Source organism: Aedes aegypti, chromosome 1 (assembly GCF_002204515.2).
Source record: "Aedes aegypti strain LVP_AGWG chromosome 1, AaegL5.0 Primary Assembly, whole genome shotgun sequence".
Taxonomy (NCBI): Eukaryota; Metazoa; Arthropoda; class Insecta; order Diptera; family Culicidae; genus Aedes; species Aedes aegypti.
This window is the reverse complement of record NC_035107.1, coordinates 226,310,843-226,331,288: the sequence shown is the minus strand read 5'-3', so window position 1 is coordinate 226,331,288 and position 20,446 is coordinate 226,310,843. Positions and strand designations below refer to the sequence as shown.

The 20,446-nt window shown below is 35.4% G+C and overlaps 1 protein-coding gene and 3 non-coding genes across 4 annotated transcripts in view; 2 read left to right on the top strand and 2 right to left on the bottom strand.

Annotated features, from left to right (window-relative positions):
* The window catches only part of LOC5580194 (plastin-1), a 207,772-nt gene that overhangs the window by 135,847 nt on the left and 51,479 nt on the right, over window positions 1–20,446 (bottom strand). The gene's annotated exons all lie outside the window — the stretch shown is intronic.
* Trnal-caa lies at window positions 1,345–1,469 on the top strand. The gene is made up of 2 exons: window positions 1,345–1,382; window positions 1,425–1,469. It is a non-coding gene; the product is annotated as a tRNA-Leu (tRNA).
* On the top strand, window positions 2,264–2,387 carry Trnal-caa. The gene is made up of 2 exons: window positions 2,264–2,301; window positions 2,343–2,387. It is a non-coding gene; the product is annotated as a tRNA-Leu (tRNA).
* Window positions 2,914–2,986, bottom strand: Trnak-uuu. Its single transcript has one exon. It is a non-coding gene; the product is annotated as a tRNA-Lys (tRNA).

Here is a 20,446-nt window from a genome sequence, read left to right as displayed (position 1 = left end):
TACATTGCCATTTTCGCAAAATTTATAAGTAGTAAGTAGGCGTTGTGCATTTGCCATCGAAAAGTGAATCTTGTAGGAGACTGTAATAGAAGTCTAAGGTAACTTTACTCGTAAATATTCACAATAAAAATGACTTGACTAAAAGTGACTTTTTTCTTTAAGGATATATGAACGTAATGACCAATAGATACTTTTAACAATAAAAAAGAAATTAACTAGAACTACTATTAAACAGCCTAATTTTGTTAATACTTGACGACAATAGACATTTAAGACTCTAATCTTACGTAAAAGACAGGAGTAATTAGAATAGGACTTAAATGACAAATTATTCAAAACCATTTCGACTAGACAGTATTAGTAATGACACTACTACACTACTATTTCGAACAAATTCTGATGGAGCTGCTGATTTTCACAATGCTTACTTTTCTCTGAAGCAAGGGAATATGGGTATTTTTCAAAAACTATCACGTCACAATACTAATAAAAAATCAGTGTTCATGTGGGCACCATAACCAAGTCCGTCTGAGTATTGGTCCTGGTAGAGGGGAAACTTGGCAAAAGCCAGACCGAGGGTTCAGCCTTGACAAGTTAAGCTGTCAGGCAGCTTCAACTAAATACCAGAAAAAAAAAACTTTCCGACGTATGTATATTTCGCCTTTGCCAAGGACTTGAGATTGTCTTCTGTTATCAATGGCGTCTCATCTTGACGCATCATTATAGGTAGCCCTCACTGTTTTTTTTTTTTAATTTTTCGTAACTAAAAAGGTTAACATTTGAACTTTCGCCTGTACCTACGCTTTTCGATAAAAGCTCGGCCTAATTATCGCCCGCGCACAGTTCCTTATTTGCTTTGTTTTTCCTTCTTTGCTCTTTGGCTGCTAACGACTAGTAGAGCCGATAAAACCCAAAAAGAGATCTACGAGTAGTCAAACTAGTAATTCTGCTAAGGCTTCACCATGAATCAGTGTAACCACCTACTCTATACATCCTGTCAAAAGAAATTCTTAATGATTTTTTTCAGGATTGCAGTAGATTGCCCAGCTTTTTGCCACGAATCGACTAAAAAATTCAAGAAAATCAACCAAGGGTCTTTTATAGAATCCACCTAGAAAACTAAAAAACAGAACGCCATTTTCATGGTAAGGATGCTAAGAAAGATGTGGGAGATTTGTGGGGTGGTCCAAAAGTCCAAAAAAAAATGACCACGTGGTTAATGGACAGCCCCTTAGAAATTTTGCCCAGAAACAAAAATACTGACAATTGACTCGATTTCTTCTATCTTGGCTTATTCAAAAACAACACGGAAAACAAGCCATTTTCGCATCCCGCCTCCAACATGTCAGGATGGCCGAGCGGTCTAAGGCGCCAGACTCAAGAGCAATCTTGCCCGCGATACGATACGGGTGATAACGAGAGCGTTCTGGTCCTCTCTGAGGGCGTGAGTTCGAATCCCACTTCTGACAGGAGTCTTTTTGAGGACTGATTATCACAAATGATGGCAGTCAGATTCAATAATTTCTGGGTAATTGAATGATAAGGGTCGTTTGACTGTGATATGTGTGAATGTTTGTGAGGCCTTGTTGCGATATTTATAGTATTCAAGTTACAGTGAAATAAGCAAAAAATTGTGTTAAAACTTTAAACATCTAACAATCGATCAATTGTTTGGTTAGTTTTTTTTTAACTAGCTTTTGGTGTTGAATAAGTTTCTGAAAACTGTCGTAAGAACTATACTTTTTACTTATCCCACTGTGTCTTTATTGAATTACATATTATAATTAATTGATTAAGTGCACTCCAAAAAATATTAACAAAACATTGAGCTTATTTGACACCAAATCGGATTTACTCTAATTTGATTATTTTTATCATGTTAGAAACCAGCAGTTTTTCGTCAACAAATTTCAAACTGTTTGCACAGTTGTATGTAAAGAAATATGATAATCATTTTTTTAGAAAATAAAACTGAAAAAAACTCAATAAATGTAAATTTAGAGGAGCTATTTTTTTTGTTTATTATATTGCACTTAAGTACAAAATATTGTGAATTTTGTCTTTTAATAAAATGCCCCTAACCCATCATGGTAAAGAACAAGTCCAATGAAACAATAACTAACCTAATCCAATATATTCACCGTAATAACCAACTGACGACTGTTCACCACCGTTATCATTTTTAACATTATTATCATATTCTATATGGACTACCTACTTTAATCGATCCGCCTTGCAATCGTGCGCACCCCGTCCCAACCTTGTCAGGATGGCCGAGCGGTCTAAGGCGCCAGACTCAAGAGCAATCTTACCCCTCGTTCCAACGAGGGGTGTCCCGAGCGTTCTGGTCCTCTCTGAGGGCGTGGGTTCGAATCCCACTTCTGACAGAAATCTTTTTACATACCATTGCTTATGGTTCGAAGATACCAGGGTAGCAGAACTGATGATTGATGATTGGTTATAAGGAAAGTGCATTCGTTATATAAAACTTCCAAGCTCATCTATTTCATACGTCACGCTCCGTAGAAAAAGAGATTATGTTTGAAAAAACTCGAAATGGGGCTCATTACGTAAGATAATTTCAGCGGGTATTCAGTGTTCCATTCCTAGTAAGTAGTAAGTATAGTAGTAAGATTTTTTTTTGTGTACGAAAAGAAAGTACGATACCGAATACATTAAATGAATGTAAACAGTGGACGCTTCTCAATGAACGTAATGATTCATATTAAAAAGTGTGTCTGTGTTAAAATTTCCTAAGTTTGTGTGACGGGCTTTATGTATATGAACTCCCCCTTTATACGGATTTCTCGTATGAATACATTTGACATTTGTCCAACAATCGAGAACCCCTCCACCCCTATGAGTATCACGTACTAAATGAATGAATGTGAACAAGATGACAAAAAACATATGCGCCCGAATAGGGACTTGAACCCTAGACCGTTGGATTAAAAGTCCAACGCTCTACCGACTGAGCTACCCGGGCAGCGCGCCCAGATTGGTTGTCAAAATTGAGACACATGATATGGGACAGTTGATACCGTTTAAGGCAAAGGTGTACTATAGAGTTTTCTCATACAAATCAGACGATCATTCAAACATATTGCTAGTTAGTGTCTGTAATAAGTGTGCAAGCAAAAATAATTTTCTAGCTTCTGATATTATTTGGACAGCTCAGAAAAGAGTAGAAAGCAAAACGATCAGTACTGACTACTTCATTCATCACTATCGTTTTCATGAACAAAAATCTTGTGATTGGTTGTTAATTGCTGTTAACATTTATGGTATCGATATTTGTTTCCCATTAGCATCCGTTGTCAATTGCTCACCTGAAAAAAGAGAAGACGAAAAGAGATAATTAGCAAATGATTAGAGATCAAATTTGGATAATTGTTGGAAGAATGCATATGAAGAGATATTAATAATTAATGGTTGACTAATTCTACAAATTGGAAATGTGACCACCGGCTGTGCACCTTATTTGTTTTGTTTCCTCAACAATAACAAAAATCTGAAACAGATCCACTTTCTTCGCGAAGATAGAAAACAACTACTGTCTGCACCTCCGAGAATGAAAACAATGATAGGCGAAACGCAGCACGGGGCCCAACAGGCTGGACATTCGTCATTGTTTTCACCATAGACAGTTTTCCAGACAATGGCGCCTCTGTTATGCATATTTTTCCCCTGAATAGGCATTGCCATACGTCGCATATCGTTTCTGTTTTGATTAGAAAAGCAAATGGGCACATTCCTGTGTATTGTACGTTAGATCCACATTTCTAGCGTAACATGTGATAATTGCTTAACTACTAAGCGTAAACATTGTGATCAATATGAAAAAAATAATTGAAGTTCTAGTCAAATTTAGTGAAGAAACGTAAATATCCATCGTTCATCATTATTCTTATTGTTCGAGTTAGTTCTTTTTGATTCGAGTATATTCAATTTCTGATTTGATTACACAGCGTAACAAAAATTACATTTTTGCGTGTCTCAAGGATCTAATTATGTGTGTTTAGTAGATTTAGGGTTGCTGAATCTGATGCCTTTCTCAGAAATGTTTTCGCATGTCATAATTTTAGCTACAGGCAGCCAAAGTTGTATAAACCAGTGGTTCCATTGATGTTTACATATAATTTGAAGTATGATATATCAATCTTTTTTTTGTGATCTAATCTACCAAGCATGCAAATATGACTTCAACTTACATTTCACTTTGGTTGAAATTGCACGATTATGTTAGGAAAAATCGATTTTTTCAGCATAGGTACTTGAATTCTCCGTTTCTCTTATATGAAAAAATACAATGCTTTTCTAAGCAATCAAAAACTAACTTTTGAGCATCAAAAGTATTATGAATGTTGTTTATAAATATTGTTATACACATAGAGTTTGAATTCTGTAGCAAATTAAGCAAATAAATTGCCATACAATCCTGCAAATTTGCATGCAAGTTGGCTGAAATAGTCAAATTTTGCATTTTGAAAAACTAGACGTGCTAAGATATTTTGAAAAAAGGAAATGGATACAGCCACCCCCAATTAAGTAAATAGCATAATTCAAGCGTGTGCCAGAATAAGGGCGCAAGTCGCATGATTGATTTCTCTTTATCGATCATCTCTTCTATGAATAAAGGTGACAAGATGCGGGTTTGTTAGCATTTTTGCACCTCCGGACGCTAGGCAGCGATGCAATCTTGTGTCTTAAGGTGAAAAAAATGCTGACAAACTTGCATTTTGTCACCTTTATTCACAGAAGAGAGGAGCGATGAAATGATATCGATCATGCTACTTACGCCCTTATTCTAGCATACGCTTGCATTCTGGTGTTTGAGACAAAAACGTGTTTCGCAGTGTTAGGTTCTTTGGTAATTCTCATAAAACACATACAAACAAGGGTTTCAAATGTGACTAAAGATATGTATAAGCAGTGTTGATAGACTCACACTCAAATCTCAATCAATAAGCTCTCCCGCGAGAGCAAGCTCATTAGAGATTTGTTTCACAAATCTCACGCTTGATATTTTCATGCAAAATCACTCAACCACACTCAAGCCGTCAAAATTGATTCAGTCATAAAACCCGTCAAAAACTCGTGAAAACTGAATGTTGTTGTTTACGTTAGGAAGGATTATTATAATTTTACAATACGAACAAAAAATCACAGCTTCGTGCGAGAAAACAGTGGAAATACGAGGCAATGAATCAAACAGATGAGCGAACTCATACATGATTTTTTGACTGCTGAGTTGCGTGGTTGACAACTCACGCATGAAAAATATCAAGAGTGAGTTATGAGAATTTGAGTTTTTCACAACACTGTCTATGAGTAGATAACTATGATTTTGATAAGAACAGAAGAAATCTTATCGATTCACAATTTTAGTTAGACCCTTTTCACATGTTACGATAGGTTATGCACGATCATGGGTAGGTACAACCTCAACCTCGGCCATCGTACTTAAAAGAATTTATAGCAAACATTCAAACGACCAGAAGCCACATTCCTCGTAATGTGTGCACGGCACATACATTTACATTCAGTCAGTGAGCCCTCTGTGCTATTATCGCTGTTGCCTGGCTGGCATCATCATCATCATCTGTGCTCGCGGCTTTGTGGAACTTAATTAAGACTTTGAGCGCGGTTGGTTTGCGATTGTTGATTCAAGAAAATTCAAACAAGACGACACGTGACCTTGCTGTGATTGAGACAGGGCAGGCAATCGTCAGATTCGTCACAGTGCGATGACGAAATAAAAAAAGACATCGTCATCCAGTATGACAACTCTGGCAGGTCGTCGTCTCGTCATCGACGAAAGAATGCACGACGAACGTAAATCCAGAATCGTCAACGAACAACTTTGCCTTCATTCCGTTCGCTTCTCTTCCTCAAACGAAGGAGGCGTTTATTCTATATTCGCTTGCTATGCACAAAACGGCGAATGCCATCCCAGAATTGCTTGTATTGACAATTTAACCCGTACTCCTCAAGCTTCAACAATAGCTCTGTTGGTTAGCGCGTGACGTTGACGATTCGGAGATCGTTTGTTCAATTCCGGTCACGTTTTGTTTATTTTTTGTTTTTGTTTTATTTTCTCAAAATAGGTTCATAATCTATCGACGCCACGGTTCATATTTTTAGTCGGCTCAGAGCTCCCGAACGAAGATTCGACCATAACGAAGGAGGCTTATTTGTTCGTCATGACGCCGAGCCATTGTGGCGGACCACTGCAGCAAATCGTCATCCAACGCTGGTTGAGTGACGATGACGATTCTTTTTTTAGTTTCGTCGACGACTTTTTCCATTTGACGGTGACGATTGTCTACCCTGGATTGAGATGCTAGGTCGAGAGGAGGGGCGACGTTGCAGTCACATTCGGAGCACCTGCAGCCTTGGGTTCATTAATGAGCGCGGAAACAATAGGTTGGCGGATAAACAGGTGATAACATTCAGAGAATTAAATTGAATATTAAATATGTATAACTTTTTCTCAAACAAAAAATAAGCATATGAGTCATTTCACGCTAAGTGTCCACATGACCTATAATCATCCTTCGAGGAGGATGAACGAATTCATATGAAATAGTCATACGGAAAGGTGACGGAGTGCGCGAAAACATCAACTTATGAGATCACATACCTAAAAATTAATATATCATAGAGAGAACAAAATAGCAAAATGATACCAAACAGAAATCAGAAAATACACAAAAAGTTTGTTTTTAAAAAGATTTCTCAGAGAATCCGACCAGAAAAATCCATGAAGGCATATCTAAGAATTTATTTAGAGATTCTAGTGACAAACGGGCTGGTAACGAGGCTTTGTCCAACATTTTGTTCAAGGTAGACATTGCTCCTAAAATTTACTCAGCACTTTATTCAGTATTTTTACACGGACTTCCATTGGGATCCTTCAAAATTTTTGTTTGGGGTTCCTTTAAGAATTCGACTAGGACTTTTTGCTAGGACATATCAAGAGATTCTTCAAGAATTTGTTTAAGAAAGTCTCCAATCATTCAGGAATTGATCTGGTAATCGTTGGTAATCGGAGTTGCTCAAAAATTCAACAGGTAATTTATTTGAGTATATCGTCAAAAAATACTCCGGCGGAGAGAACTCTTACTAGGATTTCTGAAACAATTTCAAGATCCGTCATTGATTGTTTAGACAAATTGCTAGAATAATTGTTGGAATATACAGTACACAAAACAATTGATGATATTTTTCAGGATTTTTGGAAATCCCAAGTAGAAGCGAAATACCAGCAAACAAAACGTGATACCTTCATGAGTCGATGTTCCATGATTCGATATTGACTCATGGAAATATTACTATGATGGTCCCCTCATACAGCTTTCAGTAGAATATTTTGAGAAACATCTAAATTATCGTTATTTTAAACTTTGAAACCAAGGCGACTGGAGTTAATACCTACAACAAAATAAGGTCCGATTGGGACCCAGATAGCCGTAGCGGTAAACACGCAGGTATTCAGCAAGACAAAAAGCGGGAGGATCATGGGTCAGTCGAGGATCTTTTCGTAAAATAAACTTTCTCGACTTTCAAGGACAAGGATAAGGAGGGTGTCTACTCATTTACTGAAGTAAAATTCCCTGATATTTTCAGGTTCTACAAAATAATTCCAGGTTCAAATAATCCGACAAATTTTAAAATGTTTTTGATTTAGTAGCTATTTACACTTACAGACATTGTTCAAAGCATGCTGAAGCTATTACAATTCCCATATTCCCATATGAAGGCGCTAACAATATCAAAGCTCTAAAACTGTTGATGTTAGAGAAAAATGTTCTATGAAGAAGCTGTAGTGAACCGTTTGGACTAAAAGAAAAAAATATTGTATTTATTTTAATTGAAAATTCAAAAGTAAAACATAAATAATATATTACACAAAAACCCCATTTCTATTTTTATTTTTTTAATTTATAAAAGTTTTTCTAAGAACAAATTTTGGTCGATTTTCAAAATTGTGATATTTTGTCAAAATAAATACGTTCTGATGATATAATAAGAATCTTGAAATTATTCACATCTACAATTTTTCAAATAAGTTGCATGCAAAAATTTATAGGCCATTTTCAAAAGTTAATCTTGAGTCAAAATGATAGATTTTTCTACGGAAAACACTTTATTTACCATGTAAAAAATATGTGCAAAATTTAATCGAAATCAAAGATTATCGAACACGATTTTTTTTCGACTCATTCTGGATGGAATTCGTCATTTCTAGAACTCACTCATGATGCAATATAAGAAGATTTTCTAGATCATTTCTAAGATTGAAAAATAAAATCAATCGAATTGAACTCATGGAAACATATAGGACGAAATCCCAAAAAAAATTGTAGGAATGATCGAAGGATTTCTTTAAAAAAAATGCTGTAGTGTTAACTGGTATGAAACCTAAACTGAACTTTTGAATCCCTCCCCTTGGCTATGCGACCTTGCCGCGATGGGAGGGCATAATCCATTAGCCCATATGATGGAAACCAAAGGCGTAACCTGTAGTGGTGGTATCACATTTTGGCATTTTTTTGCTTAAGGTGATTATAGAACGAAGCCACACCTCAAATTTTCAAGAGCACAAGATTTGAGAACCAAACAGCGCTCCGCGTTGAAAATCTATCCCAATGGTTCCTACCAGCAAGCGAGCAATTTGATTGATTTTCAACGCGAACTGTTGTCAGATTCTCTCATCTTGTGCACTTGAAAATTCAAAGTTTGGCTTCCTTTTATAATCACCTTAAAGCCGCGTCATAATTCATATGGCATAGACGCAATAATATCTCGGATGTGATCCAACGGACATTCTGCGTCATTGATAGAATTGATGCCCATTTCAAATATTTAATCTATTCGAGGTGGACATTAATACTATTGGTGACGATCAGTTTGCCTTTTGCTAACCAGAATGATCCGTAGCCACTCTTACTATTAGCTAGCTAGACACATCGTTATCATGTACGACGTAGGGAATACTTAGGAACTCTTAGGAAAATGACTAGTAGATTCACTGAGTACAAATAAGTGGTGACAATCTTATTTTAGTATGGTTTTTACATTGCCATAATAAGGAATACCTCTTTTGTAACAACGGTATAAATAATCTATTTCCAGCTTCATTTTCGCAAAATTTACAAGTAGAAAGTAGGCGTTGTGAAGCATTGCATTTGCCACCGAAAAGTGAATCTTGTAGGAGGTTTAGGGACAAAATGTCGAAAGACAAAACGTCGAATGCCAAAATGTCGAATGCCAAAATGTCGAATCCCAAAACGTCGAAAGGGACAAAACGTCGAAGGGATAAAACGTCGAAGGGACAAAACGTCGAAAACGAGAGTTTTTGGATAGCTTGCGTTGCTAAGGAAAAAATGGTTGCGATGTGGACGGCGTTGGAAACAGCAAAATTTTCAATTTCCATCATAGTAAGCATAGAACAAAGCTTCATGAAAATGTCACTTTTCAACTATTTCTGACGAGGAAAGAAGCACCTTGTGAAGCTAATTGAAATTGAAGCTTTAGATATGCAGAACAGATAAAACCATTCAACCTTCATATTGGAGAATATAGGTTCGGGGGTTGAGTTACACCTTCAGCAACGCATTCCACAGATTTCAAAGTTGTGTGAAAAATCGTACTCTTTTCCTTTCCCAATAACTTCAATCCTTTTTCAACTCTTCCTTTACAAACAAATGCCTGTCGATTAGATACTAAGGGCCGATTTCTTCACCTTCGCTTAAGACTTAAACCACGTTTACCCATACGATTAAACCAGGTTTAGGGCCTAAGCGGTGGTGAAGAAACCGCTTATAAATGACTTATCTATTGGTTTCGTCCCTCTTCGTGTTCCGTGAATGTGTTAGTGTGTAATAGTTACAAGAGTGTTTGCAGTTTGCGTTATTTAGCAAATAAATTAACTTATCACAGTTTGTATAGGGTGGTATGATTTAATTGAACTGGATAACTTCAATACAGGTCGGACTCGATTATCCGGAGACTCGATTATCCGGGGACTCGATTATCCGGGATTTGATTATCCGGAATTTTAGACTCGATTATCCGGAATTTGTTTTTTGATGTTCTTGTTTTTGTATTTTTATGCATAAATCTGAGATAATTTGGTATTGCCATATACAATATGAATGATTTTGCAGTTTAGAACGTATTTAAGAAGAGGGGGTTTGAAAAAGTGTTTTTTTGTGTATGATGGTCAAAAAATTGTTTTTCTTGTAAAGGCCCCTACTGTTCCTAGAAAAAAATTCTGGCTACACCACCGCATCATATAAATAAAATAACGAAAAAAGATAATATTTTAGTTCTTTTATCAAAGATTTCAATATTTTTCTTAGTGATTCGATTATCCGGAAAATTCGATTATCCGGAGTGAAAAAAAAAATCGACACTCCGGATAATCGAGTCCGACCTGTAACTCAATTTAATATGCATGTTTAACTAATTAAATGTGAAGTGAACTGATAACTAACAACTAACACATGATTTTTGACACTTAGTGAATTCTTTATTCTTTAAAAAGTTACTCATTCTTTTCTCTAATAAGCACAATTAGATCGTTAATTGATTTCAGAAACAGATATTAAGGATTTCATATATAAAAATCAAGATATTCAGCAACTTTCCAATTTGCAGTGTCGAATTGAGATCTAAATATTGATTTATTTTTGTATAAATTTTTTGTAGTTACGCAAAATAATGGTAAAATCGACGAAAGTATTAATTGATAAGTAAATGAAAACTAAATTAAGTAGGATACCCTTTATATCCAACTATAGTTAATTGATAATTTTATATCAATACATGCCCTTCGCTTTCTCTTTGCAATATTTGACTTAAATAAGAACTTTGATGAGAGACTGTGATAATGTTTTTGTAACTTGAAAATTAAAAATAAATGTCTCAAAAAGTCCGATAAAATTTGGCAATTTTCAATTTGATTTTTTCACTATCCTTTCCGAGACCAACTAAACATTATGGTATCTCATTAATAACATTGTAGAAATATATTTTTCACTACATTGACAGTTTAAAACATTATTAAAAGTAAAATGCAAATATTTTACGTTACATTTTAATCTATTTTCTTCATTGTCCTTCAATTAACATCGAATAGATCGAGGTTTTATCAGACATTCGCATTCTTTCTTTCTTTTTGACGCCAAGGACTTCGACATTAGATTTTTTTTACGTTTTGGCATGCGACGTTTTGCCATTCGACGTTTTGGCATTCGACATTTTGGTATTCGACTTTTTGGCATTCGACGTTTTGTCCCTTCGACGTTTTGTCCTTTCGACGTTTTGGCATTCGACGTTTTGGCATTCGACATTTTGTCTTTCGACGTTTTGTCACCCAACCCTTGTAGGAGACTGTAATAGAAGCCTAAGGTAACTCTACTCTTAAATATTCACTTTAAAAATGACTGTGGAAAGTAATGACCAATAAATACTTTTAACAATAAAAAATGAAATTAACTATAACTACTACTAAACAGCCTAATTTTGTTAAGACTTCACGACAATTGACATTTAAGCCTCTAATCTTACGTAAAAGACAGGAGTAATCAGAATAGCACTTAAATGACAAATTATTCAAAACCATTTTGACTAGACATATTAGCAATGACACTACTACACTACTATTTCAAACAAATTCTGATGGAGCTGCTGATTTTCACAATGCTTCCTTTTCTCAGAAGCAAGGGGATATTGGCATTTTTCAAAAACTATCACGCCACAATACGAATAAAAAATTAGTGTTCATGTGGGCACCATAACCTAGTCCGTCTGAGTATTGGTCCTGGTAGAGGGGAAACTTGGCAAAAGCCAGACCGAGGGTTCAGCCTTGACAAGTTAAGCTGTCAGGCAGCTCCAACTGAATACCACACAAAAAAAAAAAAAAAAAAAAAACAAAATAAATGAACTTTTGAATGTTCCATGGAATTTATTGAGAAATTCATTGAAAAAAGTTTGGAAGAACAAGAAATGTTTGGATGAAGTGTTGGAGAAATTCCTAGAAAAAAAATCTTGACAAAACCAAAAATGAACTTGGCATTAACGTCCTCACTGGGACAGGCTTCTCAGCGTAGTGTTCTAAGGGCACTTCACAGTTATTTACTGAGGTCTTTCTTTTCCTTAGTTGCCATTTCCGCATTCATATATCGTGTGGCAATCTATCGAAATGAAATGAAATTTAAAGCTAATTTCAGTCGGCATTTTTGGAGAGATTAGGAAATTTGTTCATTATCAATTCCAACTACAATCCCCATCCAAAAAATCCACCAGTCTACGAACCCTGTCGGTCTCTATCAATCTCAGCTTATCGCATTAGCGCAAAAACAAAACGCGATCGTGGGACGAAGAAACCAAACCTCTCGCTGCTCGTTCACGTTACGTTGGCCATTTGTTTACCAACAATGGCGTGACAAGACGTCACCTACTTCAGTATTTTTCCCATCCAGAGCTAGCCCCAAAGCTCTCTTCTCATGAACTGTTGTTGTTGTTGTTTTAGTCCGCTGCGCTCGATTAGGTGCTCACGTTTCTCTGGAAGCCGTTTTTCATCTTGCATCAGTGGTTATCAAACTGCGGCACTCGGCAAGGTTTTGAGTAGCCTGCAATATGATTGATTCATATCGAGTCCTAGATACTGAATTTCATCTGACCAATTTATTGGTAGCTCTCGCATCGTGACAACATGTCTTCCTGAATGTTTCAAGAAAAGATTTTTTGGATTATGTGAGAATATTAGAGGTTCAGTTTTGGAAACATAAGGAAACATCTTTTATTTTTTGTAAGTATAGAGTAATAATTACCAAACTTCTTTGCAATCTACTACAGATGACACGCGGGCTTCGTCCTTTGGCGAAGAGGCCTATGCTATCCGCAATATTAGTTCCAAAATGCTGCCTTGAGGAACACTGTAAGAGCTAGTAATTCTTTCAGACTCATTAACCTGCAGTGTACGATTTGACAGATAACTTTGGATTATTCTAACAATGTAGGTATGTTGGAAAATTATTTATTTTTTAATTTTACGATCAAACCATTATGCCGAAAGACTGTCGAATGCTTCTTCTTTGTCTAGAAGTGACCAGATTTGTTGGATAAATTGGTGTAAGTTGTCATTCAATTTTAAGGATTGGATGATAGCTAAAAGCTTCAGAAGAAATTTGTCCGGTTTTTTAATTTTTTTACAAGATTTTTTTTTTCATTTGTCAGGATGTAAAATATTATTTCATCGCCACTTGATTCGATGAATAATTATTAGGAATTTAAAAAGAAATTTTTAGAAGTTCTTAGCTCAGGGAAAGATCTGAAGTATCTTCAAGTCTTGCAAATGACCTAAATCTGAAAAAGAAACCCTCATTGATAGTTTTTGACATCAATCTTGCTCTGCGATCCACACCATGTTCTGAGGTAAACATGATGGACCGCACGATTAATCAGGTTGAGAACCACTGTCCTATATAATAACTGCAGCAGCAGACCGGGACGATGCTTCATATCCCAATCCATACTTGAAGCTAGATGAATTTCACGGTTTCAAAATGACCTGAGAGGCTTTTACACGGATAGTTGATTTCTAGTGTGCCGCCGCCGACTCCAGTCGGCAAACGCTGAAAGGAAGCAGTTCCAAAGTTGGAATGGCTTCTTGAGTTGAGCCCGACTGTAGAGTGCGCCATTTCGGACGCCTCAATTACACTGTTTTGGCCATGCCATGCGCGTAAGAAACGGCGAAACAGTTGAATATTGTTCTGATGACAAATGGCCTTTCAAGTGTCACTTTTGGGTGCTACATGGACGCGGTGCCAGATTTAAAGTGCTGTTCAAGTGGTAACTAAGGCTGCTGGTGTTTCTAGCGTGGGAGTTGCTGGCATTTGGCATCGTCACTCGGTAAGAGGAGGTTCACTGAGGATTGATGGATGACCTTCAAGTGCCGAAAGGCGTCGATTTAGGTAGACAAAATAATTGCGTAGAGCAATTTGAACACGATATTTTAGATTTGATTTGGTTGAGTTTGCGGGTAGGGTGATGTGCTAGTATCCATCGTATTAAGCATTGATCAGTGAGAACTGCAATTTTCCCAGTATTGCAGTGAATGATGCTGATACAAACCGATGCCAAACAATTCTTTCTCAAAACGACTAAGCATTGTACAATAACATTTTGATAAATCTTGATCTCTTTTTGAAAATAATGCAAAGAAAATGCATCTTACCGTATTATCAATCTGTCGTATCGTTTTCAACTCCGTCGCAATTAGTTTCCAGATTCGTCTCACAACTTACGGCGCACTGTGATGTATTGAGTGGTTAAAACACAACATATCAACGCTATAATAAAATGTTTTACTAGAATATATAGATCTACGGGCATCTCCCTCCATTCCTTCAGCATGATGGAATATACTAATTTCCTTTAAAATTAATTGTCCTTCATCAAAATTCAGCCCAAACATATGAACACAATTCCTTTTGACCGTACAATTATGGCATTTGCTCACAGTACAGCGAAAACAACATAATCAAAGGTTACAAATACGGTTTTTACGTCGAGCGTCACGCACACATTGATGCGCACAAGCTTTTTTTTCTCGGTACGACGGATTGAACTTTGTTTACATTTTCAATTATACGCGGCGGTTGAGGAAATTTCGTAAAATTTGGTGATTCATTACAGTTTTACGGCGTGTTATTGGAATGAAATCATTCAGTGAAGAAGTACGAAAGTTTTCCATAGTGAAAATTAGTGCCCGGCGAAGTAAGTCACCCACGGAGCGTTAGCGTAATTACGGTATACTTCGTAGATTGGATACTAGCAACATTCATGTTTCTTTTTAACATTCATGTTTCTTTTTAACCCTCTAATACCCAACCCCGCCTTTAGACGGGGTACATTTTGGAATTTTGTGTATTTTTTCGTAGCTCGGAAATCAAAATGATTTTATTTTTGGCTTAAACCTTGTCTCATAACAAGCATATAAAACAAGTTTTTTATGCTTTTTGAAACTTTTTTGCATTTTCGAAAATTGTTTGAAAAATTGTATTCTTATATAACCTACAAATTCCCGGGATTCATTTAACGTGTAATATAAAAAATCGTACCTTTTATATTTTTCTACGATCAACCTATCACAAAAGAAAAACTTGGTGGTATTAAAATAATTTCAAACCTATTTTTCCGTGAATTGCACAAAAAATTAAAATATTTAAAAAAAATATTAAAAATTTAAGATTTTTAAAAGTACCGTAAAAATTTGAATTTTTATTATTGCCAAAAATCAGTAAATAGAAGAGGCTTCAAGAAAAAATGAGGGTAGGGATGTTCAAAAATAAAAATTATAAAAATCAAAAACCAGAATTCATAGATTTGCGAATAAAAATAAATCACTGCCCAAAACGTGTTGAGAATGATTTTAGATAACTACAAATGATATTTGGATCGAAAATAAAAATTTGGGTATTAGAGGGTTAATAATCTCATCCTGACTACTTTCAGGAACAAGGCAGGGGAGTATACCCTGTTCGAATCATAAACAAGAATATTAAAAGAATGAATATCACTATTCCCGGCCACGCCCATCTTTACCGTAACTTGGGATAGGGGAAGCTAATGTTGATGTAGCACTTACTTAATGAGAGGCCGACTCAGCGACACCCTCATAAGTGCTACGGAGTTGGAAGTTGGGGAAGGTATATTGTCAGGATTCGCCTAGAAAGCTGGCGATAGACCATAAACATTTGTTATTTAAGTGTTTTCAATTTAATCTTTTGAATGCCGGTAATCAAAAGAGAAAACAATAGTAAAGCAAAACCGATCCCTCCAGGGTCATCGGATTGTATAAAATAACGCTACGCGTAAAAAAAAAACCCCGGTGGTAGATAATCGAAAAACGAAAGGAAGTAAGTCACCCACGGAGCGGGAAGAAACTTGTGTTGGAAAGTGGTGTGGCTCAGTCAATCGCTAAGCATTTCTCTTAAATCGTGTTTGTCCATGCGATTTCAGTGAAAAAGTGCAAAGTGGATAATTGAACAAAAGTTATTTACCGAAATACAGAAGTTTTATTGCATTTTTGGTGTACAAGTGTACAAACCATAATAGCTTTTACAAAATTACACTTGGATAATGAATCTATGTTACAGGTAAGTTTGAATATCTGCCGTAGTGGAACATTTCAAGTTTGATACGACGAGTAACAAAACCCTACGTTTTGAACGTTCTCTTCTGAGTTTGAATGTTTTTTTTTTTTTCTTTCGTCGCTGTAAAAAATGTAGACAAGACACAAAGTGTAAATTATAAGTCAATCATAAAAACAACTATATACCTAGATCAAAAAATCAAAGTGATTTTTACACATTTATGTTATAGGCTTTTAATCTGTTACCTATCTTCCGGTGACCTCAAATTTATGGAGTAATGCGGCGTGGGGAATAGGGGATTCAATAAACACAGTGTGCAATAATTGGCAATCCACCCTAGTATTCTTCCTGCGTTGATCGGAACAATTGTGAAGGTGAGCAATCCGAAATAGTGGGCTGTTCTTCTTCAATCTCAAGCCTGAAGCATAAATTATCACCTATATGGTTTAGCAGTGTGCGTTTCACACAGTGTATTCTGTGCTTTTGCTACCTCGGCGTCTTTTAATAGAAACTAATCTGGTCTTTCGCTGCTTTTATTTTTCGTGCAGAGATTTCAGGATTATGCTTGAGTTGGTCATTGGCTACGGTTAGAATATTTAAGTTCAGATAATTCTTTAGGATATTGTGGTTAATGATTAATCTTTGCAGACTCACGCAAAATGGTACAGCATAAGTGGCACTAGTTCAAGAACCTTGTGGCAGACTACAGTTTCAGGGTGTCTACTAATTTACTGTAATGGAATTCCCTGGTATTTCCAGGTTAAAAAAAAAACAATTCAAGGTTTAAAAATTCTCCAAAATTCCCAAATGATTGACAATTTTTCTATTTCAGATGACCGAAATTTTAACTTCATGTAGGAGTTTGGCTTCGAATCACTCAAACAAAAAAAAAAACTAACGATAAATTTCAAAGTACTTATCACTTAAAAATATATTTGTTTGTTCTAGATGTGTAAGCAACTTGGAAAAAAAATGTGATTTTGTTTCTTTTTTTAGGTTGCACTGAAAAGAAAACATGTAAATTTGGCGAGGTAAAGTTATACTTGCAATCTCATGTTGACAGAAACGCATTACAATTATTTAATTAGTAAGTGTGTAGATTAAAATGTGATTTTTTTAATATTGAAAGAAAATACTGAACGCCACCAACAATTATTACTTGGAAAACAAACGATATAAAAAATTGCCTTATATAATTATCAATACAAAATTGGCACTTATTCACAACGGCTTCGTGGACCTTTTTACAAGTCTTCACAACCTCTTAGAGGTCCACGGAGCACCCTACTCTTAAAAGAGATCTTGATTGAGAAATGTACTGTTTTTCGTATCTGTTGTAATTTTTGATTGTACCCCCTATGGCATGAAGTCGTTTGGCATAAGGTCGTTTGGCATAAAGCCGTTTGGCATAATGTCGTTTGGCATAACGGCCGTTTGGCATAATGGTCGTTTGGCATAATGATTGACTTAAAATAAATATCGGCATTTTTCAAGCTTTTACCGAGATCAACACCACCGAGCCCATAGCGAAAAATTTTGATAGGTTCTTAACAAGCGTGATGTTCGTTCAGAGATTTTCCAAGTCAATAATTTCAAAAATTGTTGTGACATTAGAGAGTATTACTAAATAAAACTCGTGGCGGGTATCTACATCTCAGAACATAGAATATCTTTGAGCTTGTTGCGATAAACATATTTGAAAACAGTAAATTGGTAAAGAAAGTTCGCAGTTATTCATCAAGGGAACGCTCATATCATATTTTGCTGCAGATTAAGAACTGTCCCAGTTTGGACGTAACACTCGATGAAAATTATTGGATAAAATAATGGATTTTTTTTTTGCAAAATATCAAAAGCTCTAATCCAAAGATCTATCAATGCGAGTTAATGCAAAAATAGCCTATATACGAGAGCAGATTATTTTTCGTTTAAAATATTTAAGGCTCTAACGCAAAAAAATCTTTTCACAGTATAGCTCAAATGAACAACATATCTTTAAAAGAAAATATTTGTAGCAAAACTTTTCAATGGTTCAATATAAATTCTTATTTTGGGAGTGTACATCAAAAACACCGTCTATTATCGAGAGAAGGGAAAATTTTTGATTGAAATAATATTTTTTCCATCATATCTCGGAAGGATATCACACGTTTGCCCCCAAAAAAGTGTATGTTGAATATTGGCAGGTTCTAATGTAATTATTATTCTAACAACACATCTGGTAAGAATTGATAAAACAGCAAAATATAAAAATTGTTAACATTCAGCTTTACTAAATAATAAAATTTAAACCAGTATAAATATTGAGACCAGCCTATTTTTAAAAGATGGAAAATTTATAATTAAACCAGTAGAAGAATGAACGCCAAAAATTATTGCTGCAGAATAAAACAAATGGACATATAAAAGTGAGTTTAGAATCATCAAAGTGATTGTGCTACTTTTCCCCGAATGCCATTTCCCCGAATGACTGGTTTCCCCGAAAAGTGGTGACGAGAAAGAGAGATAAACAGTCAAAAGAAGGATGTATTCTTTTATTCTCGGCTATACACATGTTGGCAAAAATGCGGAGGACGGTAAAACTCGAAAGAACCGCCAGTTAAATAAAGAAGGGTACACATTGGATTCAGTTCGTTCACCACCCTGAAATGTATAAAGTTACGACAATTATGAGTGCTAAAAACTTTTCTGGGCTGTAGGCTAGTCGGGGAAACGGTATATTTGGGGAACTAGCGAAAAAAAAGCACAACCCATCAAAGTAACTGCAGTAATCGATTTTTCTTTTCGCTGATAATTTTTAGCAGATCAATTTTATCGATTGCCGCCTTTTTGTCAGTTGGAAACAAAAAAAAAATACTTAAAAATGTAGCTCCAAAGAACAGCATAAAAAATGGGAGATTAATTAAAATTTGAAATTAACAATTTTCATACATCATATTTAGAAGAAAAAAATAGAACATCTAAAAAAGGGTACATTTGTGATAAATAAATAAAAATTTTCAGTGCAAAAATTTGTTCCAATAGCGAAACTCAGAAGAAGAATTAATATTTGAAAGAAGGGTAATTTCTGGATGAATCATAAAATACTGTTGGCAATAACTTTCATAATATGCTTAAATTTATTCAAGAACGAATGATTGTTGAATAAAGTGTCGTTTTGTATCAATTGACTCTAAAACAAGCTTGATGTCATCAGAAAGATTTAATAGAAACGTGAAAACGAAAATTTGAGAAATTCTTTATTTCAGACTTATTATGCCAAACGACTATTATGCCAAACGACCATTTTTGCTCTTTCCTACAAAGTCTATTATTTTTGTAGAAAATGCTAAAAACAGTTTTGTAAAAAAACTGGAAACCATGTTTTGTATGCTCATGAACGACACCTAACTGGAATTGGGAAATGAACTTGCCTTTGCAACTTGGAAATCTCGAGTTCTGCTTCATTGCTAAACATGTTTTATGCTGAATAAATATAATGACTACAAAATGGACCGAACATCGCAAGTAGCGTTTTGATAGCGGCACAGCCGACATTTCTGATTGTGAATTTTTCGTCACAAAAAGCACATATTTTACCATGCATTACTAAGTTAACATTATTTCCATAATTGTGGACAAAATTCCCTGATAATTTCAGGTTTTCCAGCTTTTTTACAAGTAGTAGACATCCTAAGTTTCATACCGCGATTCTTGCTACACTCATTTCTGAACAGTCTACCAGAAATGTCATTGACTGCTAATGCTCATCGCATCATCTGGAATTCCTTCAACATTTTCGTTAAGAATATCCTCAACAAGTCAACCAATGATTTTTTCTTAAATTGTCGTTCATGATGTCTTTGAGATTTAGACAGGAATTTCTTGAAGGCAAACTTAAAAAATCACACCAGAGATTCCTTCAGTAATTTCTGCAGTACTATTTTTGTAGAAATTTCTCATGTCATAGAATATATCCAGAAATTCTGCTAGGGATTTTTCCAGGGAATTGGACTCTTGAGTAAATCTCTGAGGATTTATATTAAATAATCATTCGAATCTCTATATAATATTTCTGATTTGGTTGGAAAATATCGGACGGAATTCTTGAAGGAACGAATCCAATTTCTGGGAATAATTCTGGATGAATTTATTTTTGAACAAACCCATGTAAAAATGTCTCGAAGAATAAAACTGGAAATAAAAAAACAACGGTGTAGAATCTCCATGGGAATTCTTGTAAGATTTCCTGAACAACCTCCAAACAAATTTGTGGAAATACTCTGGAGTGCACCTTT